At 32.3% G+C, this 18431-nt stretch overlaps 1 long non-coding RNA gene across 1 annotated transcript; it reads right to left on the bottom strand.

Moving 5' to 3' along the window:
• Window positions 1-11742: 11742 nt before the first annotated feature.
• On the bottom strand, window positions 11743-16381 carry LOC118199370 (uncharacterized). The gene is made up of 3 exons (XR_015038425.1): window positions 16251-16381; window positions 15930-16042; window positions 11743-12660 (listed from the first exon to the last, which is right to left on the bottom strand). It is a non-coding gene; the product is annotated as an uncharacterized LOC118199370 (long non-coding RNA).
• Window positions 16382-18431: the final 2050 nt, after the last annotated feature.

Here is an 18431-nt window from a genome sequence, read left to right on the forward strand (position 1 = left end):
TCAACGTCGTAACGACGTTGCAAACTCGTCACGGATGTCGTTGCAATATGTCGTCTTTAAGACGCCCAGATGTCCGAGAACATCCACTGTTTTGCAACAGTTGCAAAGACGTCTTTATTACGTCTTTCGCAAGTCTTTATTACGTCTTCGTTATTGCGTCTTTCGCAGGTGATATTTTGGTTGTGAAAGCATTGTATCACGACGTCTTAAAGACGCCTAAATGTTCGCCAAATTCCACCTTTTTGCAAACATTGTGAAAATATCGTTATTATGTCCTTGTGTTACATATTGATTTATGCAGAAAAATAAGCTTAATAATTAATATATTTTTCTTCTTTTTTAAAATTTTGTATTCCTTGCACTTATCTAAAGTTTAACCCTCTCGCTGCGTATCCCGCGATTTCCACGGGCAATGTAGAAGTAGCAAAATTTGCGCAACCCGCGATTTCCGCGGGGATGAATTTTTGCTGTGTATTTAACTGTGCAACCCGCTCTTTCCAAGTTCAAGATTTCCTTTCAGCTTTTTCTGTGATATTTAATTGTTTATTTAGATGTGAGCTAACAGATGGCGCTAATCAGCGCCGGCGCAAGGTTATCCGGCGCCCGCCTGCAAAATAGCTGAAGTCGCCCCCCTTTTTTTCTAAATTTTTGTATAGGAAAAGAAAATTTTGAAGAAAGCATTTGTTGAAATTGATTTTAACAATTTATTGAGAATAATTTATTTTTCTGCATTTTATATTTACAAATTTTTCTATAATTTCTTTTCCATCTATTTCTTGACAGATTTCATTTTCAATGGCAATCAAAGCAAAATTTATGAGTTTTTCCTGCGATATACTTGAACGTAAATCTGTCTTGATCAATTTTAATTTGGAGAATGATCTTTCGCTATTAGCAACACTAACAGGAATGCTCAGTACGATCTTCAAGTTCGGGAAGCACAAATTATTTGACACAATTAAGTTCAAAATATCGAATGGGTCATTCATACCGGCTGTAAAAATGTCTTTCGAAGCTACTATTTCGTCATAGAGTTCTTCTGCGTTAATATCCTTTTGGCATCACACTGTAACAATTTTTCTAATTTATCACATTTTATTTTGAAATTTGCGTTATCGATTTCTGATGAATTACCCAGGAAACTAAAATTATCGCAGTGATTTTTCATTGCATCATATCTTTCGTTTAATGATGTCCAAGCAGTATCCAAATTCTAAAAAAGATTCCTAAAATTCAAAATATTAAGTTGTAAAAATTAATTTCACTTGACTTTTGTGTTTGAAATAAAAAGTGACATAAATATATGTCGATCGCCTTCGCTCGTGGCGTCACAAATCGATGGAGGAGGCCTGCAGATATCTAGTTGTCCTTGGGTGTAGCCCCAGAAGCCAACTTAATATTAAAAATCTAATAAAGATTTTCAACGTTTAATGAAAATAACTGAATATAAAACTTCAGTTCTTTATTTCAGCCATCTCAGCTGACGTGCCTAGGGTACTGCGATATACTGTATTGTACTGGGTTTCTATTGCCGGAGCAATACTTCCCAGTCGTGCAAGGAGTTCCATGCGGAGCCTGGTATTAGAAAATATCTGATTGAGTTTCCTCTGAGGGGAGAAATAACAGGGAGAAAAGGGGGTTACGGCGCAATTTTCGCCTGGGCTCAGGAGCTGACGCGAGCTATTTGCAACACTGGTCCAACCAAGAACAAGTCCAGAGTAATTACTCCAAAGTCCGTAAGATGCTCGTAGCCTGCTGGCACTTCACTGTGATTGGTCGAAATCTAGATTGGAATCCTTGTCAGAAAAGATGATGTGGAAAGATGCACACGGAGCGTCAGCATGGAGTACTGACGAGTAACACTTAATTATTGGCTTGCCTAATTGAGGGTGCAGCATAAGCTCGGATGAGCAAATCGTCCGGGATGATTTCGTAGCTCAGAATATACTCAAAGTTAGCTGTACTGTTGGTCTTTGCTTTCCTGAAAAAGTTTCCATTTATCTTGGATATAGTCCTTGATATAATCAATATGAAGGTTGCGATGTAAATCTTCATTTCTAATATAGTATGGGGCGTTAGTGACGGTTCTCAGGATCTTATTTTGCAGAACTTGGAGCCGATGAATTTCACTTGCCCAGGCCGGGGAGGCATATATGATAACAGGCCTGACAATTGCAGTGTAAAGCCTTCTTTTGCGTGCAAGGTTTAATCCAGAGTCCTTAGAAAGTAGTGGGTAAAGCTTTTTCATAATGCCGTACGCTTTTCCACACACACTGTTTATGTGTGTATTCCATGTAAACGATCGATTTAAAATGACTCCTAGGTATTTTGCCGTACTTACAGTAGGGACTGTTTTCCCGAAGAATGTAACATTACAGGTGAGGGGGTCTGTGGTCTTGAATTTTCTGATAACTAAAACTTTTGACTTCTCCGGGTTGATCTGAATTTTCCATCGTTGACACCATGCTTCAATATTAGGAATAATCTGCTGAATCTTTTCCAAGGCGTGGTTTGGTCGTCTGGACTTCGCGATGATGGCGGTGTCATCCGCGTAGCATGCTAACATAATATTAGAGTCTTGACTGAATTTTGGAAAGTCATTTACGTATAAAATATAAAATATTGGTCCAAGGATACTTCCTTATGGGACACCAGTGTAAATTTGATGTGGGTTTGAACTGGAATCTCTTTGCCGCACTGAAAAAGTTCCGGAGTTCAAAAATGAGCTGAGGATGAGAATAATTTCCCGTGGAAAATTCAAATTGATGAGCTTAAAAGTAAGTCCTCTATGCCAGACGCGGTCAAATGCGCCTAGGGTAAGGTCCTCAAGCGGCTTTTTATATGCCTTTTGTCTTTCTGTACAAAAGCGTGCGCGAACCATGGACCTATAAGAGATAGACTAACCCAGTAGGTGGAGCGCGCGTGACCGACATGTCGGCAAGAAAGAGTAGGGACGATCTGTTTAACTTTAACACTGAAACCTATGGCGTTTGTATTACATAACTCTTTTTAATTATTAAATGGGATATATTGTATAGTGATGAGATTATGAAAGCCACAGTTTTTTCCAAATAGGATTTAATCTATCTCATTAAAGCACTTTTTAACTGCATTTCGCGCATTTTTTTCACGCGTAATTCTTGTACAAACATCTTTACTTTGGTAAAACGGTAAAAATTCTAAGCACAAAATTTATGAACTTAATTTTGCGTAAAAATAAAGTAAAATTAAATAAGATTGATAGTACGTGATGCTTTGAAATAAATAAGGTAAAATTAAACAAGATCTGATATTTTTTTTTTTAATTTAATGAACATTTTCAGGCAATGAGTTTCCAAACTATAATAACATTACAAAAACATCATATTTATTTGATTATGTGATCATTAAGTTATTAACATTAAAGTGGATTAGTTACTTTAATAATTCATAAAATTCAGAGCATAAAATTTTCTGAGCGTAATGAAGGGAAGAAAAAGATAAAATAAAATCTAGAAGTACTCAGATTTTATATTACGCCCGAAAGGAACCTTTTTTTAAAGTTTTGTGTGTTATCTATATTTATTGAATATCATGTTCTTCGTAAACCACATACATTTGAATACAGCATATCTTTAGAATTTCCGCACTGGAGATAAAACTGTTATTTTCCGTACAGTGCTCGCTCGCTTTGATCTCGTTGAGTTTGTTAATCAAAAATTCGCTAAAGTTTTACAAAATATGAAATAGATTAAAACAAATTCGAAATTCGGCCGTCCAGATGCCCATGGGGTGGAGGATTACATTATTCAAAATTTGATGGCTCTAGATACTGTCGTTTTTGTCACAGTGCAAGGAAACATACATGTATTCATGCAGATTCTTCATTATTTAATTTCCTTACATATAATACAGGGCGATAATATTTGGTAACAACAATTTGCAAGGAGACACGGACACTTATAGTAAAACAGCGCAAAATTCCGCTTCGAAACTAACAGCCTTTCTAGGCTACCACCGCTTTGGGCTAACAAATTAAATTAACAGTAAATAAATAAAAAAAATGTTATACAGAACTAAAAATAAATTTTACAAAATAATCGCTATAAAATACAAGCAAAATTAATTAGTACGGTTAAATACAATTTTAATATTCGAATTAAATGTATAAAAAACTTTTAAGGAGTCAAAAGTGTTTATCACTGTGATGTATTATGAAATATAATTGAAATAAAATTCCTCTATAGAAATTATGCTATAATACTCATCTATAATTTAAAAAAAAGAAGCACAATTTAGAATTTTAAACAAAACTTTCAAAAATTCGTTTTTAAATATTTTAGTACTTTTTACTTATTTACATCAATAAAAGTATGAAAATTGCTTGTTTGAAATTTTCTATTAGTTCAGATTTAAAATATGTTTTTCTAAAGGAAGTAGTTACAAATTTCCTTACATCATAGGAAATGCTAAAATAATATCCAGCCCTGAAACCATGCAATAGCTTTATAATTATTTGGAACGTAAATTATGCTTGATAAATATGCTAAATTTTTAAAAATCAATCTCAATTTCAAAAATAAAAGTATGTAGAAATTCTAATTTGTGAAATGAGGCGCTACAACCAGCTTTTTCTTGACAATTATACACGCTGCAATAGGCAACCAATGTTAAATTTCTGCAAGCCGTCCCTACTCCTCCGGATATGATCAAGGTGACAGCCAGCAGGGCCTCAGATGAGGGAGAAAACCCGTTTGGGTTTGTCTATTTCTTATAAGGTCCTTGGCGTGAACACACCAAGATGCTTAATTGGGGAGTCTAGTCATTAAATAAATTGTATAAATGTTGAGAATTTGGACTTAGACTATAAACACCGGCAACCTTCTCCCCCCCCGAAATAGAAAATAAACTCTCTATACAAGTGTTCAGATAGCGAAATATCCAGCTATCTGTCGAAAACCGAAATTACCGGTATTACAACAGCACCCACATTACAATAACAATAGCTTACTAGTTTATAAAATAATACGATCGGTGATAAAAATATAACAACCTGGCAACTAGGTACCTAATCGCCTTTTATAAATTGCCGTGCCGTACACTTAGTACACCAGCTAGTGTGCTCCTGTTTGCCTCGAGTATTGCTGATTACTTGAACGATGAATATCTATCGTATTGTTTAAGGCGTCTTAGGGTAGGTTTCAGTTTTTATCTTGCTTACATTCTTCTGCGTGTTTGGACAACTGAAAACTATACATCAGCGTAAGTTTTTAATAACCATGGAGTTTAATACTGTGCTATAACTACTATTTCTTTAACTATATGTATATTAAAAATCAATAACCAGGATGAGTAAGAAGGAAACGAAAGGCACATATATTTAAATACGATTGTAGGCAAATGGTAATAATATTACAACTTACTTATGTAGTAATTCTTGAATACTTTGTAAAGTTTTTTTTTGGGGGGGGAGGGAAAAAACACACTGGTCCGCGAAATTTTTTCGTAGGTTTTACCGGTGAAAAAAGGTTGAGAAGCACTGCTCTATAGAGTTTTGCGTTTTCGTCCATGAAAATCTTGCCCTCCCCTCCAACTTCCGTGAAGAAAATGAAAAGTTGGTGCCTGTGTTCATTCTTACATATGGCAAATTTTCCCTGATAGAAAGGGCTAATCCGTTCCCCCCTTTTCGTCCTCACAGAAATTTTCAAGAAAAAAAACCCGTATTTCACTGTATACATTTTAAATGAAAATATAATATAAACGATAAAATAAGGATAAATAGAAATTATATTAAGTAAAATAAAATAAGAACGTACTTCATCAAATGGACTTTTCTTTTCCAATAGTAGTAAGGTTATTGTGCATCGAAAATTTTCTTCGCCAACCACTCAGTGACTCAGTAAATACGAAAATGGAATATCCCTGACGATTGACGGTGACAAGGCATTGATGGATGAGCTGGAGGGGAAAGGTGGGGAGGGGCAATACCTTCTGTTAGGAGGTGTTGGGAGGGGGCGCGAACTCCCATGGTCCCTGTCCTGTGTAAGCATTCAAGGAACATTCCCCGATAAATGCACATTCTTTTGCATTAAAAAAAATGCTCTGTGTCGTTCGCTGGTCGGCGACCGCCTGCAAAGAAGGCCTTGCGGGCCCGCTTCCGCCGGCCTTGGCGCTAATTGTCCACATTTCTGCCAAATATACAAGAATAAGTAATGTAGCATTTTGTGCGCGCTTTTCAGAGCTCAAAGATGTCTGGCAGGTAGCGTTTCGCGAGTGATATAACCTATATTCCTGACGATATTTTCGACACTGGTAGTAGTTCTGACTTTGATTTCAAGTATATTGAAGATAGTTATAGCGAAACTGATGAGAATTTCTCGGATTCCTCTGCAGATAGCCTCTGCAATCTGAAAATTCAGTTTCTATCGAAAACGTTCAACAGTGGTGCAAAATTGATATGCAAAATATTACATTATGCAAATATTTTCATTAATATATATGTTTTACCTTTGTATTTTATAAAATAAATCATAATTTAACCAATATTAATTTTTAAACTTTTCCTTTTACATCATTATTCTTCAATTTCAGTATTCTGACATTCTTTTTCTATGATCTAATTCCATATTAAAAAAAAAAAAACTCTTTAATTTTTTTTTGTATATTTTATCTTTAAAATATATGTAGATTTGAAATATGTAATAAAAAATTGCGCAATTTTTGAACCTATTTTGATAAAAAATGTACGCAGTGGGATGGTTAAATATTTTATCATTTCCTGAAAAACAGAAGATAGTACAATTTTTTTCTCTTTTATGCATAATTGATAATAGCCTTAATTATTTTCAGTACTTTAAACTATATTTTTTTAAATAACTTAAATTCTAAGTTACGATTACTTAAGATTTCATCATTTTTCCCCTTAAGTGAGAGTAATTATGAAAGTGATTATTATAAATATATAACATTAATAGTAGGTTTTAAGTAAATAAAACTCAATTAGACATAAATAAAAGTAAAGATACATATGGGGGTTAAAAAAAGAGCGTTGCTGTTAACAGCATTATCACATGTATTTCTGTTAAATCTCAGAGGCATTGAAAATTGCCCCTGTCATGATAAATTAGAAAGTGGTTCTTAAGGTAACATAATTAGTATTTTACCTGAAGTCAAGTATAAATTTATTCGCGTTTCATAGTAAAAGATATAACCATTAACTTCTATATCTCCAAGATATGCAAATGAAAGACAATATAAAGTAGTTAACAAATGCGATCAAAAATATGCCTAAATCTAATAACTTCCCATACTCATATCTAATATGAAATAATAACCTAACAAACAACATACATGACAGCACTATTTAAAAAAAAAACATGAACTAGTAATGTTTGAAAGTATAAATAGCAGAAGGAAGGCAACAGAACTAAAATTTCCAATTAATTAAAAAAAATTGTGTTTTTTAAATAGTAAGTAATTAAAAGTGCAATAATTATGGATTGCAGTATTTACTAGTAATGCTGATGTTTCTTAACACCATTTCTTTCGATCATATGTAAATGTATTTACTTACTATTAGTTTCTACATTTTAGAATAGTGGTAGATTACAATGATCATTTCATGCACATTTTATAATCAATAACTTTTCTTTTGCTACTGTACAGAAATAATTTAAATAATATAGTATACGATAGTAAGCTAAGTACGTTAAAACTCTTTATAAAATATTATTACAACCATCAAGAATTCAAGTTATCCTGATTCAAGGAACACTAATTCAAATCACACAAATCACCAAGCTAAAAGAACATTACGAATCAGGTTTCAAAACTTCCAAGTTTATTCACGTCTAACACACATTCAACTGGCACTGCCAGATCAAAGAACAAGAAGTATACATCATGAAAGATTTACGCCCTCTTTGGGGATTAAAATATATTTCCACATAAAATTTCTTAAGGCCCGTCTACACGTACCGATTTTATCGGCCGACTTTCTCGCAGAGGAACAATTTTCAGGATGTGCGCATGCGCTAAAAATCTGTCATGTTCTCTGCGACGATTTCAGAGCTAGTGTTCACCGCTCACTAGCCGACGACAAAATCGGCGACTCTAGCCAATTAGATTGCTTCCAGAGATCACGTGCTTTTCTCTCTCATTTTGGAAACATGGCGCTTTTTCGTTGGAGCGAAAATCAAATTTTTCAATTGATTGATTTTTATAGAGACCATGCTGTGTTGTGGAACACAAATAACATAAATTATAAAAATAAAAAGTTAAAGGATTCCCTTATTTTGGTAAGTTATCTTCCCGTTACTTTATCATCAAATATTTTTTTATTCGTGATGAAAATTATTTTATGTTGGTTAAACAAATTACAGCTCAATTTAATACAATATTGCTCAATTTTATTAGCTGATTAACTGATATAGCAATATGATTACAGTTTTCAGAACTGTATTAGTTATTAAACTATACCGATAGTATTTTTTAATATTCAGTATGATATGCTATTTTAAGATTTTGCATATTTATATTTCTTATTTGAAATTTTTGTATTGAAATTACACTATTCCTTTCTACTATAGTAATCTTTATTCTTTATTAGTACTTTTTACTCATATTGTTGCGGTTTTCATAACATTATTGTCTATTTATTTAATAGTAAAGGTTATTATTTAAAGCACAGTAGTTATTTACTTTTTCTGAAGCATGGTTATTTTAACATTTCAGGACTTAAGCACACAAATATGCGTTCCAGAAAATGAAATTAAAAAAAAATGGAGTAATCTGCGTACTCAATTTACAAAGGAGAAACATAAAGAGAAAAAAAAAATTATACATCTGGTGCAAGTACTGCAATGCAGTACAAATTGGCATGGCAGTTTTACATATCGTTACAATTTTTAAGTGATGTCGTGTCCTTAAGGAATACTGTGACTTCTTTGGTAAGTGATTACTTTTTAAATTTATATAATTTGGCTTATAAAGTAAATTTCCCATTACTATTTGAAAATTTATAGAATTGTTTTTAATATAGGCAAAACTTTAACAGTTTTTGTGATAAATAAAATAATATTGTTATACATACTTAGCTATAATTATATTATCCAAATATATTAATTATATTATCCAAATCTTCAAGCTCATGCAGCAGATGGGTCATCTGCAAAAGCTCACACTTCACAGCAATTTCTATATAACTTCAGTACAAAAATATTATTTTATTTATCCTTTTACAACTATGTGTGCTATTTAATTTCTTAAATGAAATCTTTATATTTAAAGACTATTCTTAAGCTCATTTACTTAAAAATAATCCCATTTCCCATTAAAATATAGGTGCAATACCCGTTAAAGTATAGGTAAAAGTGGATAGGACCAGGGCTTAATTTCTAAAATCAGAAGTGTCAGAGTTAGTAGAAGTTATATTTTGAATTTATATGAAGACCTAATCTTTTTTCCAATGAATGATATTCTATCGATAATTTCCAAAATAGCTGAGCAGTAAAACTGCTAAATAACTGGTAATTTGACCAGTGTTCGAATGCCAGCAAATAAGCTGACTGTAAGGTTGGTTTTTGTTTTTTCCTATGCAAAACATGGATACGAGCCATTTTTCCCTAAAAATTCTTCTATGAAGCATCCCTCTCTATAGGCAGACAGTCCTTGAATTGTGTTGTCTTAATCAATTAGTCTAACATCCAGAAAAGCATATGTAATTTATTTTGAAATGAGAGTTAAGGTACTTAAATTTCTCTTCGTAAGTCTATTTTGGTACTCATGTATTAACACAACCACCTTGTCACATATTTGGTGGTCTTTATAAATGTAAAGGTAAAAATTACTTACTGGTACAAGTTAGTGGTTTTTATGACTTTTTTTTAAAAAACCATTCCCAAATATCTGATAGTAAGTCAGCAAAGTATTATCGACCTACCGAAAAACGAAATCTAAATATGAATTTTAATTATTAAGTAAAAATTATATGATACATTAAAAAATAGGTTCTTACATGTTATCACAAGCATTTTAGTACAAGCTCTTTTAAATTTCCAGAATGTGCTAAAATCTGTCGATCATGAGCATAACAATACTTTAGGCAACCATGCTCATAAACATTCCTTCAGTCAAGCAACATTATCATCATTCTTTTTCATTTATAAAAATTTGCCAAACTTGAGGTGGTTACGCTAATATGTTAAGTACTAAAAAATAAAACACTTATGAATTTGCAAAATACTTCTCTAACTTTTAGCGTTATTCTTTTCTTCATGTACACAGTGATCTGTTTTCACTTAAAAAACCAATAAATTGCATAAACTTGTACTGCACATCAACTGTTTACCAAACACATCTCATCGCTGTTTGCGTTAACGGTTTTGTGAGAAAATACTATATTCTGCAGAATTTTTACTGCAGTTTCTTCCATTGCTGGCAGATTCCACAAGTGATATTTTAAAAGTAAGTTAAAGGTTCCCAACTCCCCCAAAAAAATTACAATGTCTGTCAAAATCATTAGAATTCCAAATACAACAAAAATAAACAATTGAAACATTGCTTGACTGAAGGATTTTTATGAACAAGGTTGCCTGTGAAATTTTTATGTGCAGAGTATGGCAATTTTTATTAAGGTGGTTGAGATAATATGCGACTACCTCTAATTTTAAAATATTAATAGAGAAACATGAATTCTTATTGCATTTTAAGTAATTATTACTATCAAAATCTTACTCATATTGTTCAAGTTTTTACAAGTAAATGAAGTCCAACCTCGCTTCACATTGAAAAGTTATAAAAATATGGGATGTACATGCACAGATACTGTTCTTTTAAAAACACTCAAATTATTTCTTTTTACTGTAGTAATTATTAGCTTTGCTTTCTTCTCAGTTTATATATATATATACCATTTTCAATGATAAACTTATATTCACAGCTAAATCAGACATAAGTTAGTCAATATTTTGTTACTTTTAACATACTTAAACATAAGCATTAACTTCTTTTATATTTTCTTTTAAATATATGTATTGCATGTTTTTATTGATACCAAATACGCTACAACTTAGACAACAGAATTACGAGGTTTTTTCGTATTCTTATTCAAGATATTTGACTATTCAACTTTGATATCTCTTGAAAAATCAAGCTTAGGAAATATATTCATTATCCTTATAAATATTTATTTCTGCATGTTTTCCCATAGCTTGTTAATTATGATTTGTTATATATGAATGAATGATAGCTGTAATAGTAAAAATTAAAGTGTTATTTTAATTTTCAGGATTTTAATGATACTAGTACACAAGAAAGAAGTGCAGAAGTTACCAGACATTCTGAGGAGATGTTTGACATCAACGATTTTGAAGACACTGAAGAGACACAGAGAGAACTATGTCATACACAAACGCTACCACAGCTAAAAAGACACACATCAAACACTACAACTTCAAACAAAAAACAGAAACACGATCACATTTACACAGCAGCCACAACAACACTTGAAGAAATTTCTACAATATTAAAATCAAAAAAACACTACTCCAAATACATTTACACAGTTCGGTTCCTTTGTTGGTTCCGAACTAAGTCTAATCCGTGACCCTCAACTCCTCACAGACACAAAATATAAAATATACCAAATTCTCACAGATGCACAGACAGAACAAAATGTATTAGATTCCATGAACAACACCGAATAAATAAGAAACTTAGATATATTTATTACTTACCAAATTATTTTGTAACATAAAATAAAAATACTTATAAATAATCTTTATTTCTTTATCTTTTATTATAACATATATTGAGAAATCAGGGAACATAAATTGAATAACATATATTGAGAAATTAACAATATTTTATATGTTTATCTTGCCATGCAACTTTTCCTTCATTATTTACATAATCACAAATTTTTTCTCGCATCAGCCTTGCTTCAGCAGACCCTGTGTTATAACCATTTTGTTTACACAGGGATTTCATCTTACTTAGCGATTCCTCATTTCGCCATGATCCAGGTATAAAATTAAAGTCCTCATCTTCATGATCGATTAGTTCTCTTGGTGTATACAATTGCCTGGACAGTCTTTCTCGTAGAAAGTTATGCAAACAGCAACATACAGAAACAATTTTATCAACTGTCGCAGGAGGCAGCTGTATTGGTTGCATCAAGATACGAAATCTATTTGATAATATCCCGAATGCATTTTCAACAACACGCCTTGCCCTGGACAGTCGATAATTGAAAATCCTTTGCTGAGGAGAGATTTTTTTACCAGGATATGGCCTCATCAGATAACATTTCAAAGGAAATGCCTCATCTGCAACCATAAAATAATTCACAGGCTCACTACCTGGAATCAAAGGTGTTGGGCTGGGCAGATCAAGCAAGTTATTGTCTAGCATCGAAAATAAACTTGTTTGGGCAAAAACTCCTCCGTCTGATATTCGTCCATTACATCCAACATCAATAAATGTAAATTTATAATCTGCATCAACTGATGCCATCAACACAATGCTGTTGAAACTTTTATAATTGTAAAAAGTGCTGCCACCCCCTGCTGGTGCTTTTATCATAACGTGTTTTCCATCGATGGCACCAACACAGTGTGGAAGGTTCTACTTTTCAGCAAAAGCTTCTTCTATGGCTTGCCACTCCTGAGCAGTATTTGGTGTCTACGAAATGAGAAAATAAGTATTAATTATGAAACTGAAAAAAGGATGCGAATACAAAATATAAATGCAGAAAATGCTATTTGAATATTGGCAAATAGTAAAATCAAATATTTTATCAACGAATATTAGCTACTCATTTGTTATAATAAAATTCACATCAGAGAAATAGATAAAAAAATGTGCTTATATATTTTGGTTGTGTTCCTATGTTTCACTTTTTATCTAATTTTCCCCCATTTTTTTCTCTCTTGTTTTTGATTAAGCTACACCATAGATTCTATTTAAAGTTTTTAAAGTAATGAATGTGTCAGATACAATAAATGGAATTAAAGCTAAGTGACTGTGGGTAAATGAATGTTTTTGATCACAATACCCATACAGACAGAAAAACTGATAATTTTTGGAAAATAAATGATTAAAAAATAAGCTGTTGTTGTACAAACAATAATACAATAAACAAAAAGGGCTTATGCTTGTTTGTACACAGAAACAGAATTTTCATTTAAACAACATGTTTAAACATTTTATAACTGAATATATATGCTTCTTAATTTGAAGAAAACTCAAAACTAAAAGTGTCTATTGAAGAATTTTGGATGAACCCATAGGTGGTCAATTTAGCAGATTCATTATGTGTTTTATACAGGGTTGATACTAGGTTGTCAATTTGCTGTCCAATGCAATCTCTGCAGTTCCTACATTCTATTGCTAGATGCCTCCCTAATTATAAAACAATGTTTATTATGTTTATTAAATGTTTATTATGATTTTTCCAAAATCAAATAATCATATCTCTTCTTATAAATTAAAATTTTATTTAAATATACTGAAAAGCATAAACAACATTACGACAGACTAACATTCCCATTGAAAATGGTTCATTCTAGAATTTGATTCAAATTATAATGTAGAGCATGGACCAACAAACTGATGCCTGCAAAACAATTTTAAAATTTTAAGAAGCTGACGAGATATTTTCATGTTGAGTGGGAAAAACAATTTCATTTATAACTTAAAATTATTTTCTTAAACTGTTGGTCGCGACCCCCATTGGAGGTCACCAAAACATTTTAGCAGTTTTTGATAATCCTTTAACTTATTCCAATAATTTTACAATTACCAAATATTTTTACACAATGTATCTGAAAATAGATAAAGATAAGGCAATACATAAAGTTCTCTTTCTAACTGAACAAAAATCTGATTTTACGAATTTAATTCATAATAAGTTATGGCTACAAAAGCTGCGTTATTTGAGTGACATATTTGAAAAACTAAATGATCTAAATTTGTCGTTTCAAGAAAAAGGTTGCAACATAGTCATATTCAAATTAAAAATTGATGCTTTATTAAGAAAATGACCATATGGAAAAGGGTTTGTTAGAAATGTTTGTCGCAACAACTGAATTTTTAAATGAAAATGATGAAGTACGAGGGCCATCCAGGAAGTAGATTACGTTTCCGTCTGTGTCCGCTAGGGGCGGGGCTAGCGCGGCCATCTTGGGGTCAGAGCGTTGCGCAGCTCAGTCTGCATCTAGCCGTGCTAGTGAGAGGTTAGTGCTGTGCTCCGTTCAGATACTGTGACGGTTTGAAATGTCTGCGTTAATTGAAAATCCCGCGAGCTGCGAGGTGCGCTCAGTAATAAGGTTTCTGACTGCAAAAAACTGTAAACCGATAGAAATCTATCGGCAGCTTCGTGAAGTGTATGGGGACAACATTATCACTGAAGGTGGAGTGCGTCAGTGGGTCATAAGATTTCAAAATGGCCGAACCAATGTTCACGACGAAGATCGAAGTGGGAGACCCAGCATAGTGACCGCCGAACTTCTCGAAAAAGTCGATGCTAAAGTCCGTGAAAATCGAAATTTCACAATAACGGAACTTTCTTTGAGTTTTCCACAAATTTCGCGAAGTTTGTTGCACGAAATCATCAGCGAAAAGAAGAGGTAACGAAGTGGTTGAAGGCGCAGGCGGCCGAATTTTTCGACGAAGGAATTTCCAAGCTCGTACATCGCTACGATAAATGCCTTAATTTGTATGGTGACTATGTAGAAAAGTAGTATTTGAGTGTGGCTTTCATCTGTATATAATAAAATTTGTTTCCTATACTTTGTTAATTTTTTATTCCAAAACGTAATCTACTTTCTGGATAGCCCTCGTAGATAAATCAAAAAGATGACTTGTTGAAAAAAATGATAAATGAACATCTTCGATGTCTTGAGAAAAACTTTAAGAAATATTTCCCTTCAAATTTTAGTGTCAAAGAACTAATATAGATTGTGAAACTATTTAGAATTAATGTGGAAAATATTACTCATTTGCTATTAAAATCACAAGAAGAACTTGCTGATTTATCAAATAATTCGGGATTGAAACTTTATCTTTAATACGAAGTCTTCAGAAGATTTTTGGCTAGCAATTGCAAAAGATTTCCAACAATTTCTGAAACTGCCATAAACTTTTACCTTTTTCTGCAACATATTAGTGAGAGACATTTTCATCTCTAACCACCATAAAATCAAAAGTGTCAATCAAAAAAGTTTAAAAAGCCCTGATTTATTACATGGTAAAAAGTGCATGCTTATGCAACTGAAGTATAATGGTTAGTGTAAAATATAACTTGGAGAGACATTTCATCAGTACGGTGTTTGCATAACATTTTCAAGAGAATGTTACATGAGTAATGAAATTCCAATTGCTATACTAAATCTCCCTCTGCTATTATTTACAAAGAAAAAACTCAAAGTCATCCGTTATCCAGATACCCCAATGCAACTATTATTTTATGACTTTAATTGTAAATAGGTTACTTAAATTTAAATATAGCAAAGCCTCGAGGACTATCTGCGTAAGAGAAGGGATACCTTCGTAGAGGCCTTTCTAAGGGAAACTAGCTCATATTTATGTTACGCATGGGGTAACCACAAAAACCAACCATGCAGCCAACCTGTTCGCCTGGGACGGAACCCAAGCCAGGTTGAACTACCAGTATTCAGTTGTCTTAACCACTCAACCACTGGTGGGGCTCTTAATTCTAAATAGAAAATTATACATTGCACTCCTGTAATACTCTTTTTGAATGAATCACATTTCAAGGAAAACAAGCTCTGAAGTTAATTCAATATTACAAATTTGAGAAAAATTCAACTTAACATTAGTATCCTGATCCTGTAAAAATGAACATTTTTTTAAAAAAATTAAAAGGTCATGATGTTGTTGTGAAGTATAAGACCTCATATGTAACATTGATATATTAAGTTTTAACTCACCTTTATGTAATCTTGCATGCATTTCCATAAAGCATCCAATACTTCTGGTATCACTCTTGACAATGTTTGTTTAGGTATTCTAAACAAATACTGTAAATTTGAATAGGAACACCCTGTAACATAATAAAAAACTTAAAAAATAATTTATTAAAAATGATGTAGTGATATAATTATGATATTTATTCATTATAAATTTCTCAAAATTTAAAAAATTGTGGTTAAAATTATTGTTTGAATTTGTATTTCAATTTTTGTGAATTTGATTTATTAATTTTATAAAAATTAATTGATTTTTTTTCAATAAAATAAAAATTAACTTACCACCAGCTAGAAAGCGTAAAGTAACATGCAGCCTCTCAGATGGTGAAATTGCACAACGCATAATCGTATCCTATTTTTTAATTTTGCTGCTCACTAAGTTTAATAAATAATCAAAATCGCACGGCATCATTCGCAAATACTTTCCAAATTCCACCCTGTCTTCAAAACGCAGCTCTTGGAACAGGGTATTATAGGCTCCATGAATTTCTCTGCGTTTCACCCAATTTCTCGTCCAAATACGCTTTCTTTTCCTTCTTCTGCAGCAGCAGCAGCGAAGATCAAAATCGCAGATGTTGCTACAGTAGCAATTAACGGGAAATCTTCATCCATTTTTATTATTGTCGCCTAAATTCACTCCCGCACAGTTTTGTTTTCACAGTTGTTGATAGTGTGACGCTACATAGGGCGGGAATTCTTCCTCGGACAGTGATTGGTTAAGGCATTTCCTGTACCGACGACAAAATCGTTGCGTGTGGACAAGCAAGCTCTCACAGATAAAATCGTACGAGAAAGTCGGCCGATAAAATCGGTACGTGTAGACGGGCCTTAACACTCTTTGTTAAATAGCACACGATGAAACTTTTTATTTTATTATAAACTTTTTGTTATTATATGCACATAAAATGTAAGCGAAGAAAATAGAATATACTTAAATTTAATAAAGAATAAAACCTAATTTCCAACATTCATTTATTGAGATAATCTAATAGACATACATAACAGCAATATTTAAAAAAACGCAAATTACACAGTGTTTAGAAGAAAGCTACCAAACGACAAGTAATAAAACTGCAATTTGCAACCAATTAAAAAAAATAGTGCTTTTTAATATTACACATTTAAATATCGCATAATTATAGATTACAATATTTCATACTAATCCTATAACACTATTTTTTAGATCATATGCGGAAAGTCTCAGCACCAACCTGTTCGTTTAATATGAGTGATATACGATATAGAACTTAATACGTCATAACGGAATCCGTGTATCCAAATATAACGATAATCAATGTATCCACATATTGCACCGCTGGAGCCACTGAAGATTGGAAAACCACAATATAATTTTAATTACCGGAAAGTCATAAAACACCGAAACAGAACATTATCTCCCCATAGGACGTAGCACATTGCATTGTAGAGCAGATATTCACAAACAAAATAAGCAGAAATTCGGCATTACCACCTTGATTTCTCCTCAATTCATAATAAACTGCCATCATTATATTCTCTTCCATCGTTCTCTTGCTGTATTGAAGCTCTCCAGTATTTAATTCCGACGCAGAAATACAAAACCGTGAAGAAAATATTTCTGAAAATAAAATGAAGTTTGAAATTATTGCCCCGCTAACTGTTGTCAGATCCGTCAATAGTACCCAATTGAAAGGAACGGATTCTACGCACACGAACTGTTCTAGTGAACCTTTTTTTTTTTTTTTAAAAAAAAGGCGAGTTTCTACCTTGGCGTAGTTTATCATTTTTTAAACGTTGGCGACTTTCAAAAGTTTACAAGGGGAAATGGGTTTCTTTTTTTATACAAAGAAGGAACACATTTCCTTTTATTAAAGTATATATAAAAAAGGACAGATTTTTATCTTCGCAATGTTCATCCTTTTCCTGAACTGTTTGAATAGTTTAAATGACTGATTTGGGGGGGGACAAAATCTTGTTTACATTTTTTGTACTTCTTAGAATACATTTAGCTTTAAAGATGTGTTTTGCGCAATCAAGACTTTAATTTATTCCTCTTTGAAAAATTTCGTCCGATAAAAGATACTAAAAATTAGTCAGAGGATTTCTGTGTAGAAAATTTAGACACGAAATAAGTTAAAAGCGATTATATCAACTATTAAATTAATTATTCTGTAAGCCTGCTTATTTTTTTATGGAAATACTTGGCATTTTCAGAACACAAAAAGTGCTTCAAAGAACTTTGAAATATTAGTACAAACACATTAATCAATTAAATTGAAATAAATAATGGGATGTAATTTAAAAGACAGAAATAATTTAATGTAAGAGATTTTGATTTAAAAATTTGCACACACAAACTATTTATCATATTTTGTATGGTTTTATTTCATAAATAACTTTGATTTTGAAATATGGCATTTGAACCTATAAACCTATGTGCATACTGAAAAAGTGATGAATATATAAGAATATTATCATTTTCAG

The sequence above is a fragment of the Stegodyphus dumicola genome, chromosome X1, assembly GCF_044657685.1.
Source record: "Stegodyphus dumicola isolate Sdum_Otavi_A_Nest chromosome X1, ASM4465768v1".
Lineage (NCBI taxonomy): Eukaryota > Metazoa > Arthropoda > Arachnida > Araneae > Eresidae > Stegodyphus > Stegodyphus dumicola.